At 41.6% G+C, this 13,499-nt stretch overlaps 1 protein-coding gene across 8 annotated transcripts in view; it reads right to left on the reverse strand.

Annotated features, from left to right (window-relative positions):
* The window catches only part of PCDH9 (protocadherin 9), a 747,296-nt gene that overhangs the window by 256,357 nt on the left and 477,440 nt on the right, over positions 1-13,499 (reverse strand). The window lies entirely within an intron of this gene.

A 13,499-nucleotide genomic window follows, 5' to 3' on the forward strand; every position in this document is an offset into this window, starting at 1 on the left:
AACCAGCCCAGCCCACAGTCCTGCACTTTGCACGAAGATTGTGTACATTGGAGGGTATTAGTTAGTTTATGAACTAAGATGATGTGCTTAATGGCTCTCAATCCCTTTAAGTCTCTTGCCTTGCTTTTCTATTAGAAATGTGGTAAACACAGCATCACATGTCAGTGTGCGAGCCATGAACTTGGAGCACCCTGGTTCAAATCTCACCTAAAGTAGGAACCTAGTCTTATCACATCTGCACTATGGGGATAAGAATACTAACCAACCTTACAGGAACAATGGTAAGGATTAACTGGGATTATGTATATGAAAGTGCATTTCGCACATTAAAAACAGCTATAACAATAAATAAAAAAATGTTCCTTCATTTTGCTATCTATTGAACAAATCAGAAATGTGGGTTTTTTGGCTGGACTTCAATAATAGATTATCCTTCCACTGGAGATTCCCAAAGTCATAGTCCAAGCATTTCCCAGAAGCCATGTAAGTCACTTTTTATTTGCATTGGGCTGAGGAAAAAGGGAGCATAATTATAGATTATGCGCAATTGAGATTAGGCAGATAAATAAATTTGATCAACAATTCTATACCTTCTTACTCATGAGTAAACCTAATGGATCTCAGTTGGGCTTAATTCTCAGCAGACATGTATGGGGTGAGGACATAGGCTGGATCCTAATCCTGTTCAGCCAAGTCTTGTGACCTGGAAACCTGACATAAATTAAGATGGCAAAAGGGGTGATATCACTCCAGGCTTCTCCACTCTTCCTCTTGCCCTGCTGCTTACAGCAGGGAAACACTACTCTTCAGAGTTCAATTGGAGCAAACAGCAAGTTGGTTTTTTTCCAGGCTTTCCCTGGGAAAGAAGCAGTGGGAAACTGCCCATACCTGTAATTTTTCCCTCTGCTAGAGTTAGGTCACTTCAGGCATCATTGGCCTGCTCCTGGATTGAGTTTCTATCTGGTGCACATTTCACCAGATTACCTTATGCTGGGCTTCCTTTACACCAGCTTCCTGTGCACTAGATTGCTCTTTTAAATGTTTACAAGTAGGATTTCTCCCTTAAATGTCTAAATGTACATTTTTCAATGTAGTATTGTGTATATGTGTGCTCTTTTCTTGGAAAATATTGCTAACATTGTTTGAAAAGGGAGTTATTATGCTCTACTTGTCAGAGCATATTAGATTTAATGAAAAGACTGGTTTTTGTTATTAGCTATTGTGAATATTTAAAAGGATGCTCCTTAACTTATCTTCTTCAAGTTATGTCACACTTATTGGTTGCACACACAGAATTAATAAAATCTCTCTCTCTCTCTTCTTACAAATTGTCTATGCAATCTTCTTCGCTATACTTGGAATCATGAAAAATGGCAGACCAAACCAAAACCCACTCTCAGACTGGAGGGAGACAAGCAATTGTTAGTTGGAGTGTTATTGTTCGAAAAAGTTAGGACTGTATGAAGAAAGCATTGTGGTTTCTATGTAAACCTATGTAAGGTTTCACATACCATTTTTCCCCAAAAAGAGGGGTCATGAAATTTTGTAGGTGCCATTATCTCATATCACTTCACATCTTGTATATTTTTTTAGATTGCAACTAGAGATATGATCTGGGCCTGCGACAAACACACATTTGCAAGCATACATATGTAGAGGTCAGAGTGTTTGGCCGCAGATTCCTAACTAAGCACCCATGGGTAAACCTGTGTTTGTTGCTGCACGTAATCACATAAAGCTTGTTGGGTTGGAGATTATAGTGTCAGCAGAACAAAAAAGTATGTGTACACCGTAGGAAATGATGTCTATTTGCTATACCCTCAATGTTGGTAACTATTGTCCTGGGATGAGATATAATCCACCATCTGTGTCATTTCTGAGTGATTCCACCCTGGCTCACAACCCCAGAGACCTTAGAATTCCTGGTTCCCTACAATTCACAGACAGATAGATGCCAGACCAAGTCACACACACACACACTCTCTCTTACATACACACTTAAAGTAATAAACCCAGAGAAGGTGAGGTTGGACCTTGAAGGTTTACATTTCCATATTCTCCTGAGCCAAATACCCGCAAAGGATCTGGTCTAGAAAGAAGCCTTTCGCCAACACAGATGCTTGGGGGCTCACCTATGCAACTTATTTTAATATTTTATAACCTCCCCCCACTCTGATACATTCCCTTAAACAGTGACCCGCTAGTTCTGCACTGTATTGGATGGGGGGGAGAGGGGGGGTGTATCCTATTAGGAAGAAAGGACATTGGGAGGTGGGATTTTATCTTCTTGTGCAGCTTGACCTGGCCATGGGGCTGCCTGCATGAGGCCAGTTCTGGCATTTTAGCCAAGCATCTACTTGTCTCCTTACATACATAATTTTATTTGTATGCTGCCTTTCCACAGTTCAAACCCTGCTCAAGGCAGCTTACAACATGGAAAATCCATAACTACTGCATAACAAAAGTAGTCATGAACAATAAAGCATTTAAACTTTGAGTTTCATTCACAAACCACAATAGTTGAGAAAGGTCTGCATTAAACAATTAAGAAACAATGGATAACATTTTCTGTCTGTGTGTGTGAGAGAGAAAAGTTTTGTTCTTTGCATCAAACTTCTCTGAACTGTGTTACAATTCCCAATCGAAAGGTGACACTTCAGCTACTGACAGGGAGAGTAATATTTTATATTTTATTCCAGCTATTCAATTAGCAGAAAATCATCTTTTTTCTTCCTTAATAAAACACCCAGTATCTATCTACACTTGTCTCAACTGCAAAGTGAAATAAATTTCCCTTTAACAAGCAAATAAAGTGGTACAATTTAATCTAATCTAACGCCTTGCTTTATCTTACTCAACTGGGAGCCAGCTAATGCTAATAATTTCCTCATTTTAGCCTTTTAAAACAAGAATTAATGTGTCTGAAGCTTAGGAAATCAATTCCAGTCTTATGCTTAGGTTAAATTAGCATTAGGTAGTGATGGGTAAGATCCTGACCACTTGTGCCATATGATGAAAAAGTGAGGATGCAACAGAACACCCTGGTTTTCATTCTTTCATTCGTGTGAGAGTTGTTTGAGCTAACTGGCTGATTATTTTGAAGGAGTCTAACATAACTGATAACTTTTGATAAAACATAATTCAATGGGATCCTGTTCCTATTACCCACAATGCAGAAATTAGGTTCATGTCCTCTGATACCTGAGAAATTTCATTCCCTACCTCTGATGCTTGAGGTACCCTAATTGTTTTGGGTTTTTATTTAAGGATTCATGAATGTTGTAAGAAGCCATTACAATAACATGCACACATTCATATTTGCTGAAAAATGTCCACCAAATTACACATAGTGGGAGGAACTATTTTTTGCAGCCCCCGCCACCCTGCATCTCACACACAAATACGCACACCTGAGGCCCTGAAAATGGAGGTTCAGCCACCAGCTGTTAGGAACTGCGCTTTGGTTTATACTACAATGTTATCCCTCAAATTTAATACCTTAGGACCAAACCAGGTATAACTTAGGATCGCCCCATTTTATATAGGTTTCACTCTCTCCCAGAGTATGAGTTCCATGATCTTCAAACCAGGCAACCTAATTCACCTCTGCATGCACATACCTTCATACATGCACAAACAACCCATGGGGCATCCTAACAATAGAATGACTTAGCTTGGTCTACGGCGCATAGTGACATAGTGCAATGTCTGTCACAGAGTGGTAGCATGCAGAAGTAATTTGGTGTCATAGTCCCGTGCTGCCCAGCTATGGCACAGCTCAGTGGTGGGAGAGGCCAGACAACCAGCCATGGCTCAGGGGGGTCCTTGCCTGGAGGCAGAGTCCATATGCAAGGTTCAGTCGAGTCCTAAGGTCAGGAGTATCTCGGTTCACGTAGTCAGATGGTCCAGGGGTCAAGAAAGCTGAGAGCCCAAGGTCAAGAAAAGCAAGAAGCAGCAAAGTCTGGCCAGGAACAACAAATGTTGTGTCTAGCCACTGACTGAGGTTGGAAGCAAGAAGACTGATCAGCAACAGGTGGAGTCACTCTGCCTTCTGTTCCTTCAGGTTGCTGCCTAGCAGGTAAAGCCAATTCCTGGCCCATGACACTTAGATGAATAGGACATTCTCAGAATGCTTTGGTTTCCCTTAAAACACCCACATTTGGGGGTTTAGCACTGGTTACTACTAGCAGGAGGGACACGGGTGGCGCTGCGGGTTAAACCACAGAGCATAGGACTTGCCGATCAGAAGGTTGGCAGTTCGAATCCCCGCAACAGGATGAGCTCCCGTTGCTCGGTCCCTGCTCCTGCCAACCTAGCAGTTCAAAAGCACATCAAAGTGCAAGTAGATAAATAGGTACCGCTCCAGTGGGAAGGTCAACGGCGTTTCCGTGCGCTGCTCTGGTTCGCCAGAAGCGGCTTAGTCATGCTGGCCACATGACCCGGAAGCTGTACACCGGCTCCCTCGGCCAGTAAAGCGAGATGAGCACTGCAACCCCAGAGTCGGCCACGACTGGACCTAATGGTCAGGGGCCCCTTTACCACTAGCAGGAGAACAGCCAGGGGGAGCCTGCGCGGTGAAGCTGGGGCTCTGTAAGTAGTCTTACAAACAATACTTCACAGGATTGATTTAGGTGACAGCATGAAGAGGGACAGATGTAGACAGGAACTGATGTCTCAATAGTATTTGCCCTGTAGGGAAAGCACCACTTAGACTCCACTTCAAGCAGCGAAATGTCACTGGCTAACAGTGATACTTCTCTTGCATTGACCTTGTTGGAGTGAGGCACTTGAAGCACAGCACAGCTTAAGTTAATGACTTTTAAGTCCCACCAGTTTTAGCGAGAAAGAATTAAGGAGTATGCTTAAGGAGTCAGTGGGATTAAACAGCCTTCCCTTCGGCTGGACTGTGCCCTACCTCCACCTCAGGTTTGATCATCCTTTCACAATCAACCACTTATTAAAGCAGTCCAGGAATTTCCCAGCAGAAAGTCTCAAAGCTACAACTGATACCCATTTAAATTCCACAGAGCCTTCCATGTCTACCGATAGCCAACAACAGCTCATATATGAATTTGTAACTTACTGTAAGTCCTCTGGGCAGTGTATAATACAAAAGTCTTTTTTTAAAAAGCAAGCAAAAGCAAACAGATATAGGCGCAGAGTTAGACACAATAAAAAATAGAAGAGACAAAGGCACCACCAATAAGCCATAGATAAAATATCAAAAATAGCTTAAGCATTTTAAATGACTGGGAAAACAAAAAGGTTCTCACACAGGCAGAAGGCAAGCTGCTCTGGAAAGGGCATTTCATAACGAGGGCACCAGTGCCAAATAAACCCCCATAGCAACTGTGCTAATAATTTGACTTAACTGGTCAGTTAAAAATAAGCTTTTCTGTATGGTTCGATACTAAAATGAAACTTTTTTTTTTAAGAAATGGGATTCATTTTTCCCATAGTGAATAGTCTTTATAGGTCAAGAGGATAAGATTCAGAGCAACCATTGCTTCTTGCCATCTGTGGGACATTCATAATCTGGATGTTGTTTTATAAACAACTTATTATGTGCCTCTAAATGTCACAATATGGAGAAAATGTAGAAAGTAGCATTATTTGTAATGAGAGTCATATTTATCAATACAAATTGTGGTCATAGCGATTTAATTAGTCACAGTGCAAAATTACAAATCCTGCCAATGGGAGTTTGCTAATTATATTAAATACTAGAGAAAGGTCCATGAAATTGCCTAAGAAGGGAGGAGAGGGAGGACTTCATCCTTTTCCACTTACCTATGTTCTCCTACATCCCCTCACTGGAAATATTTCCTTTACTCTCTTTCTCCTCCCCCCCTCTGTTGCCATTTCATTCTGGCTTCCTTCTCTCAACGCCTGGCTTGTTCTTTCACCATTCTCTCCAATCTCCGCCAGGCCAATTTATGACTGGCCTACAGAGCCAACGGCAAGGGTTGGCATGGTGGGACAGCTGTGAAGGGTCCACACCTCAGCACGCAAGCCCCCGGACCTGTTCCTCCATTGCATGCTTCTTCACCTGCTTCTTGCTATGGTTCAAATAGCAAGAGTCGTGAGAAGGAGGGACAGAAGATGCCGCTGCTCATGGATGGACACAGGTTCCCTGCCTGGCAGGTGACAGCAGTGATGAAGAAGAGGAGGAGGAACAAGATCAGCCAGTGATAATGGTGGTCAGGAGGTAGATTCATGGAGGGAGGGGAGCCTGGAGGTTTTCTTGTCAAAAGGCCCTCTGAAAACTGAACTGGGACAGCTGAAAATATAGCCATTGCGCCATTCCTCCTGCACCCACCCACTCCAAAGTCAAGATACACAGCACCCAAGACCAGACCAGCATCTGAGACAGAAAATCCAATAAGTTCCTGTCACTCTGACAGTAAAAGTGTCTACATTTACTACTTCTGCTTAAGATTTTAGTGCTGCTTCATGATGCCCCAAATCAGCTTCCTAAGGCAGGCCCCTCACTCTGCCTTGCCAGGTCTTCTCCTCCCTGTTAAGATTCCTGCTCCGTGTTTGCAGTCATGAGATTGTTGTCTATCACATGATGGTGTATGTTTTCATTTCACAGTGTGGGAAGTGATGGAGACAGGATGTTTTCTGTTACTGTGTTCCATGAAGTGGGACTATTGTCCTTTGTTTTTTCTTTCTTTGCTGTCTGATGAGAAAGAGGAAGGAGCTAAGTCAGAATGTACTGTATGTGTGTACTATATGTAAATAAAAGTAGATTAGCCAAAATGCTGTGCTACTGAGTTCTGTTACACAAACCGAATACTCTGCAGATCCCTAAGAGTGCTAATGCCTTTTGGTATCAGTCGCTGTGATGTTCGGGTTGAAGAAAGTTTTTGAAGCTCCTGAACTACAGACCAGGAGGGAGAGAACCAGTTGGGCATGTTTCTCTGCCAAGGTCCTACACGAGAGTAGGACGATCCTAACACTCCCTTTCCCCAATGCTACTCTGCTTTCACCCCCTGTCTTTCTCTCCCCTCCCCTGCTCAAGGGCTGTGCTTTCTGTTTTCCAATAAGAATGTGACAGCATCCACTTGTGTATGGGGAAAAAAACTTAAGCAGGATGGGGCAGCATTCAGGAGTGACCAGAGTGGGCATAAAGCCCCATCCTGAGTTGTGTTTTGCTGCCCCTTGAAAATGTGACAGAATGTTCGGAAGTGGTTTTGTATGCAGGAGATACACGGAGGTCTTCTGCGGTCTCATGTCAGGAATGGGGCTTGATAGAGCATCCCTTCAAATAATTATTCACTTGGAAAACAGGCTGCACTTATGCTTTGCTTAGTGTCACTCACACAAGCTGAGATTAAAGTTCATGTGGGGATAAGAAGGTAGGAACCTTCCAATTGATCTTTAAGGGATTCTTTTTTTTAAGAGCCAGTGAAAATCCCTTTAGTATTCCATTCTGTTAGCTTTCTTTAGCACAGCGTATGACCTTGGCAATCTAGGAGGCCACGGCCCTTGTGTAAAAGTAGCAAGCTTTTATCTAATGGGACGTGGCCCTCCCTGTACATTATGATTAACCTCAGGTTTCAAACACTTGACTTACAAAATTGTTCACTTAAAGAGAGTTGTGGGGTTTTTTGTTGGTTATTCTTTTTTAAAAGCATTTGAAACTTTTGAAGCAGACCAGCTTAACAGAGCAAGACCAGAGCTAGCCCACATAGTACTGCATGTCACTTCTTTTTTTAAAAATGAACTAATTGCCAAACAAAACTGTTTGACTGCATAGGTTTCATAAGAAGAGCTTTAGTAAACCCTGCAGCATTTTACTAGTTCCAAACCCTTTGAGAATACACTAATAGCTAGTGTAACATAGTGCTAAGGCTGCAATCCTAAACCCAGTGACCTGGCAGCAAGTCTCACTTGAACCCAGTGGGCCTTACTTCTGAGTAGACATGTATAGCACTGCACAGTTAGAGGATAAGCAGTGAGCCAGAAGCTGTTGGTTAAAATCTTGCTTCAACCAAAAATTCATCAGGAGACCATAAGCGAGCTATATTTCATTAGCTTCATCTCCCAACCTGCAGTAACAGAGGCTCACCTTCCAGGTGAGAATTGTGCGAATTACAGAGATAAGGTACCGGTATGTGGCATGGTTGAATATCCAAATATGCTGTACTTGATTGGCTATTATCTGCCTATCACATTGATAGCCTGTAGTTCATCCAAGGAACCCAGGTCCTTGTGAAAAGGGTTATCCCAAATTGTTCCTCATCAGGCATTCTTCCCTGCCCTGCTCCCATCTTGTGTCCATTTATACACTAAACATGCACTAACTGAGCCAACCTTGCACCAATTCCCACCTGTTTCTTGCCTGAGGTTGCTTTGCAACTCAAAACTAGGTGATCCGATTCAAATAACCATCTCTATGACATTCTAGTCAGCACTATAATAGTGTAAAAACAATTCCAATGAACGTTTGAGGAAAGTCTGATACCTAACTCTCCTGTTTTATGACTATATTTTACCTGAAACACACTATGAAGGGAGAGTTAAAAACTATTATTTCAGTCGTAATGAAACAAATAAGAAACCTGTTGTTTATAACCCCATTTACCTTAAAGTAAGCCCATAATGAATTCAATTGGACTTTCTGAGAAGACATGCTTAAAATTCTGCTGTAAATTGCTTAACTATCAAACAATTTGCCAAGATGGATGAATATTTATGTGTGTGTATATGTACCAACAAAACCCCATAATACTGAAGTGGGGGAAGAGTCTAAACAAGATGTTTAGAACAACATTGTTAACTTTAAGGTTAACCTTAAAGTTATTGGGATTGATACTTGGGGATGCATCTTGGAGATCGGTAGAAACAGCTGATGTGTCAACCGTGGATTTTATGAAGTGCATATGTTCATTTGGGTGTTTCTGATTTTGTTTATCTTATCATAAAAATAAGAATGAGAATAAGAATGGTGGAGGGATTGACTTTATCTTCTCATATTTCCCTGGCAATATCTTCACTCTTTATTTGCTACATTCTTTAGGCTAAAATCTCCCTTTTTGTTTGTTGCATCTTCAGTCTCCTCACTTTACTGCAAGACTTTGTTGCACAAGATTAGTTATATAATAAGAGTCTAATAAGCAGATGAACATATGGGGAACAAGGGGCAGCAAGAATGCAGAAAGAGCAATCGCACAAGTGCAAATTCCTATGCACAGCCCTTAATTAAGCATACATTTAACAATATTATAAGAGGCGCGGACACATTCCTGTGCAAAAGAGTGTGCTTTTTTAAAAGCAGAGTCTCAATAGAGGGCTGCTGGAAGGGGAATAGCACATTAGAAAATTGCCTCCTGCACACAAGTACTAGCGCGTGTAATGGATATCTGTCACTGACACCTCGCTGGGTTACAATTAATTCTGAGTCATCAGTCATGCCTTCTCCTGAGAGCACAAAAAAGTAGCAGCAGCATCAGGATTGCCCTTTGAGGATAAGCTTTTGTAACATGCTAGGATTCTAGAAGGCAGCCATACATCTACTAAAGCCACAGACACCACAGCTGTCAGCTTAGATAAATGGAGCCTGTGCTGAAAAGCAGAAAGTGGACATGGATTGTCAAAGATAATATGGCTAACTTAGTACATCATGTGCTACATATGACTTATCCCAGTGCTTGATTCAAATATTTTAAGTCCATTACTCCAAACTACCTCAAACTATTGACTCTAGTATTGAAACCAGCAATTTCAAAAGCGTCATTTAAATTGGTTTGTTGGCTTCAAGGGGCATACAATGTGCACCTAAATAAAAGATTTAGAAGATGCATCTATTTAGATGCAGTTAGTGTTATTTCTCTAGACAGAGAGGTGCCAGAATTCACCATGAACACCTCCCTCTTTCTCTCATAATAGCAATGGTGCCCACCTGAGAGGTGCTGGAACTGAGTTCCGGTGTGTTCCAGTTGAAAAAAGTATTATTTTTAGATAAACTCCACAGACCATTCAAGCCATCCATGGGGCTCTGCCTTATTGCTGCTCTCAGGGAGCATGGCTTTTTCTGCTGTGGGACCTAAGTTGCAGGATTCACTGCCAAGGAGACAGGGTTGGACAGAGATTGAAGAACAGTCTACAGCTCTATTTGGGAATGCTGCTTGTACGTGAATGCTATTTGTGAGCAAGGAAAGCAAAGATCCGTGTGCTAAGCTCCATCCCTTGTGTCGCAGGAACAACAAAGAATCCTCAGAAATGTAGGTTCCAAATCATACGGGGAGTCTCCAACTTGTGGGTGGGCAAATGAACGAATTCCTATGCCCCACAAATAACCCAGAGATGCATTTTAAATAAAAGGAAACATTCTACTCATGTAAAAACATGGTGATTCCCGGACCACCTGCGGGCCGGATTTAGAAGGTGATTGGGCCAGATCCGGCCCCTGAGCCTTAGTTTGCCTACTCATGATCTAAGGGGCAAAACAGTCTGGTGGGTGGGATCAGAGGCACTCCATATCTGCAAATGTTATCTTTGCACAGGAGGCCAGCTTCTGCAGACACCCACATCTCTACCTTACATCTAGCCATGCAAAGAGGCACTATCTGAATTCAAGGATATACTGTAGCAAGGCAAACCACCACCCTCAGGGTGTAAAGCAGGGTCAGTGAGGGGCATGGCATCAGAAGAGTGTGTTGGGGGGGGGAGTTCCAAGAAGAGAGCCGCATTTGCCCTCTGGCCTCAAGGTTCTCAATGGCTGTCTTAAAATGTCCTATCAGGGCTTAAACAAAGAGATCTTCTTTAAATTTGCTGCCACAGAGGAAAGAAGACTCTCACACAACATGCTAGAAACCTTCTGAGCTGGGGAATCAGGGGGCACCAGAAGGACAAACTGGAGCCACAGTGTCATAAAACGTTCCAGATCGTCTGCCTTCCAACATGTTGCTGACTGAGACCACCAAGTTGTTCCCTCCACAGCTATTCTCCAATTCTCTGGCCTCCCTTGGACCAAAGTTCTAGACTTTGACCTGCCAGCCATACTTGCTTGCTATTCATTTTGTGTCTGACACTACCCAATATAAGTGAATTTTGATTGATTCAGAATTGATTGGTGTGTGTAGTTTCTTTAATAAAGAAACAATACTTCCCCCCTAACCCTCAAACACACACCCCTCCCAACTTTCAATATTATATTTTGCCTGCACTGGGCTGCAGGAATGCCAAAACATTTTAAAGCAAATTTGCGCCAACTTAACTACAATATGATGAAATCAAATATTTTTCATATCGCAAAGATTTCTGATCTGAAACATGTCTTAGGCTGAACGATGGAAGCAAATAAAAATGGCAGTACTTTAGGATTTAAGGTGTTATCTCTCCATGGAATATATCATAGAACTTAATGTTTGTAGAAGTCATCTTATCTCAGACTTCACAGGCTGACAAAGTACACAGAAAATGCAGTCAGACTCCTGGTTTGATCCTTGACTTTGACAGATCACAGATATGAAAATCTTAGCAATTTTCCATGGGGCCTGTAGGCAGGTTGATAACTGATGATGAAAAGGAGCAGGTATCCATAATCAGCTTCAGAAGTAGCCCAACAGGAGAACTCCTTTTTCTGCACAGGAAGCATAAACAGACACTGCCTGCCTCAACTGAATAATCAAGATTTAGACAACTATGTCTAACTTTGCTATTGGAGCGAGAGAGAAGTGCACAACTGCACATTTACCAGCTTCCATTTTAAAGGCAGCTAGAATGTTTAAATACTTTAGAATACTTTGAAGCATGAACAGCATGAGAGACAAAGTTACTCTGCATGATGTGGCTTTACTTGATTACAACAAGGTTGCTGTCTCTGTGTGAGTGAAGTGATTGTATGGCAATAAAACGAGCATCCTCTTGGTATCAGTAATTTGAGGTCTCTGCTCTGAACACTGTTCACTGAGGCCATCACATTTCTTCTTCTCTAAGACTGGCTTCATACACCACAACTGCATGTGCACAGGTACAAGAGCATTACACCACTGCTTCCTGCAGCAAAGACATCAAGTATGAATGACAGGTGCTGGGTCCTTCTGCACTTCTCCTGTTTCAGTAAGCCAGAGCCAATCAGGGCTCTCAATCACACTGGTGCTTAAGGACACAAAGGTACTATTCCTTTTTTAACTTCATTACTGAAAGAAATGCATAAGGAAACATTATTTTAACTGTACATGTTGCTTGTTGTCCTATTTAATATTTGAAATAATTAAAATGTTGCAACAAGAAAACTACCTATCATTGCTTTGATCTTACTTCTTTTGTTCTACTGACATTGAACAGTTGGACAGCCCAGAATTTGCCTGGTTGAAAAACATAGTAATCCTACAATATATAATACAAACCATTTAAATTGGATATATAGAATAAAAAGCAGGGAAATGGAGGAGAAATTTACATTGGAAATTTCAGTTGGGGAGGTCTTCAAAAATGACCCCAGTGCATTCTTCAGTCCAATAAATCCTCATTCTTTTAAAACAGCCTTTTGTGGTTCCAAACCTTCAGTTACAATTAATTCGATCCAAATTAATTGCTTTGACAACACAGTAATTTGTGTCAAAAGCTCCCCATTGCATTATCTGTACTGGATAACTACTGGCTTATGTATCACTCCCTGGTGACACAGCAGCAAGTTGGTCCTAGGATGCTTTGAACAGATTTAATTATATCTAGATCAATTTTTATAGGAAGTCACTTCTTTACATGATGCACATCACTTTCTTTCTTTCTCACACACAAACACACAGTACGGTAAGTTCTCTCATTCCTTCTCTGCCTGACATTTTGCTGCTGAGAGAGAAGTAGAGAGGGGACCCTTGGTTTGCTTCATAGTGCAGTGTGGGTTTACGTTGTCTAACTTTTGAAGATCACTTACTTTCACCATCAAGAACCCCATTCAGTTTCTGCCATGTCCACAGCCACAGCCAGCTTACATGGACTTATAAAAGAGTTAGGGCTGTTTTGTTTACCTTTGGAGGTACAGTTTTCCCCCTCCAACTTTGTTCCTTCTGAGCTCACCTGGGGATGTCATCAGGACCATTTATACACCAGTGAATATATATATATATATATAATCTCCTTTCTATACAGTCCCAACTATTTCTAAAGCAAAAAAGAAAAAAGAAATGATGGGGGGGGGACTTTCTCTGTTAACAATTAAGTGCAGTAAAAATCTTCCAAACTGTACATGATCTATTTCCAGTTTACCCTACTGTTCTGCCCAGTAGGAGCCTCAACATTGGTCCACAATACCACTCCAAAAAATCAACTTGGAAGTGCATGAAGAAAATGAAAACAACTTAAAACTACATTTAAAATTGAAGAGGCCCAGCCGTTTAATACAGGAGTTTTTATTAGCAGTACTCTGCATTTAGAAATATATATGTTTCAAAATTTAGTTCCAAATACAAAAGGTGTCTTCTTCTGAATCTCTAGTCTTGGTCATTGGGCTCATGAGCCCAGTACTGTCTACACTGAGTGGTAGC

Source organism: Podarcis melisellensis (assembly GCF_964234715.1).
Source record: "Podarcis melisellensis genome assembly, chromosome: 4".
Classification (NCBI taxonomy): Eukaryota; Metazoa; Chordata; class Lepidosauria; order Squamata; family Lacertidae; genus Podarcis; species Podarcis melisellensis.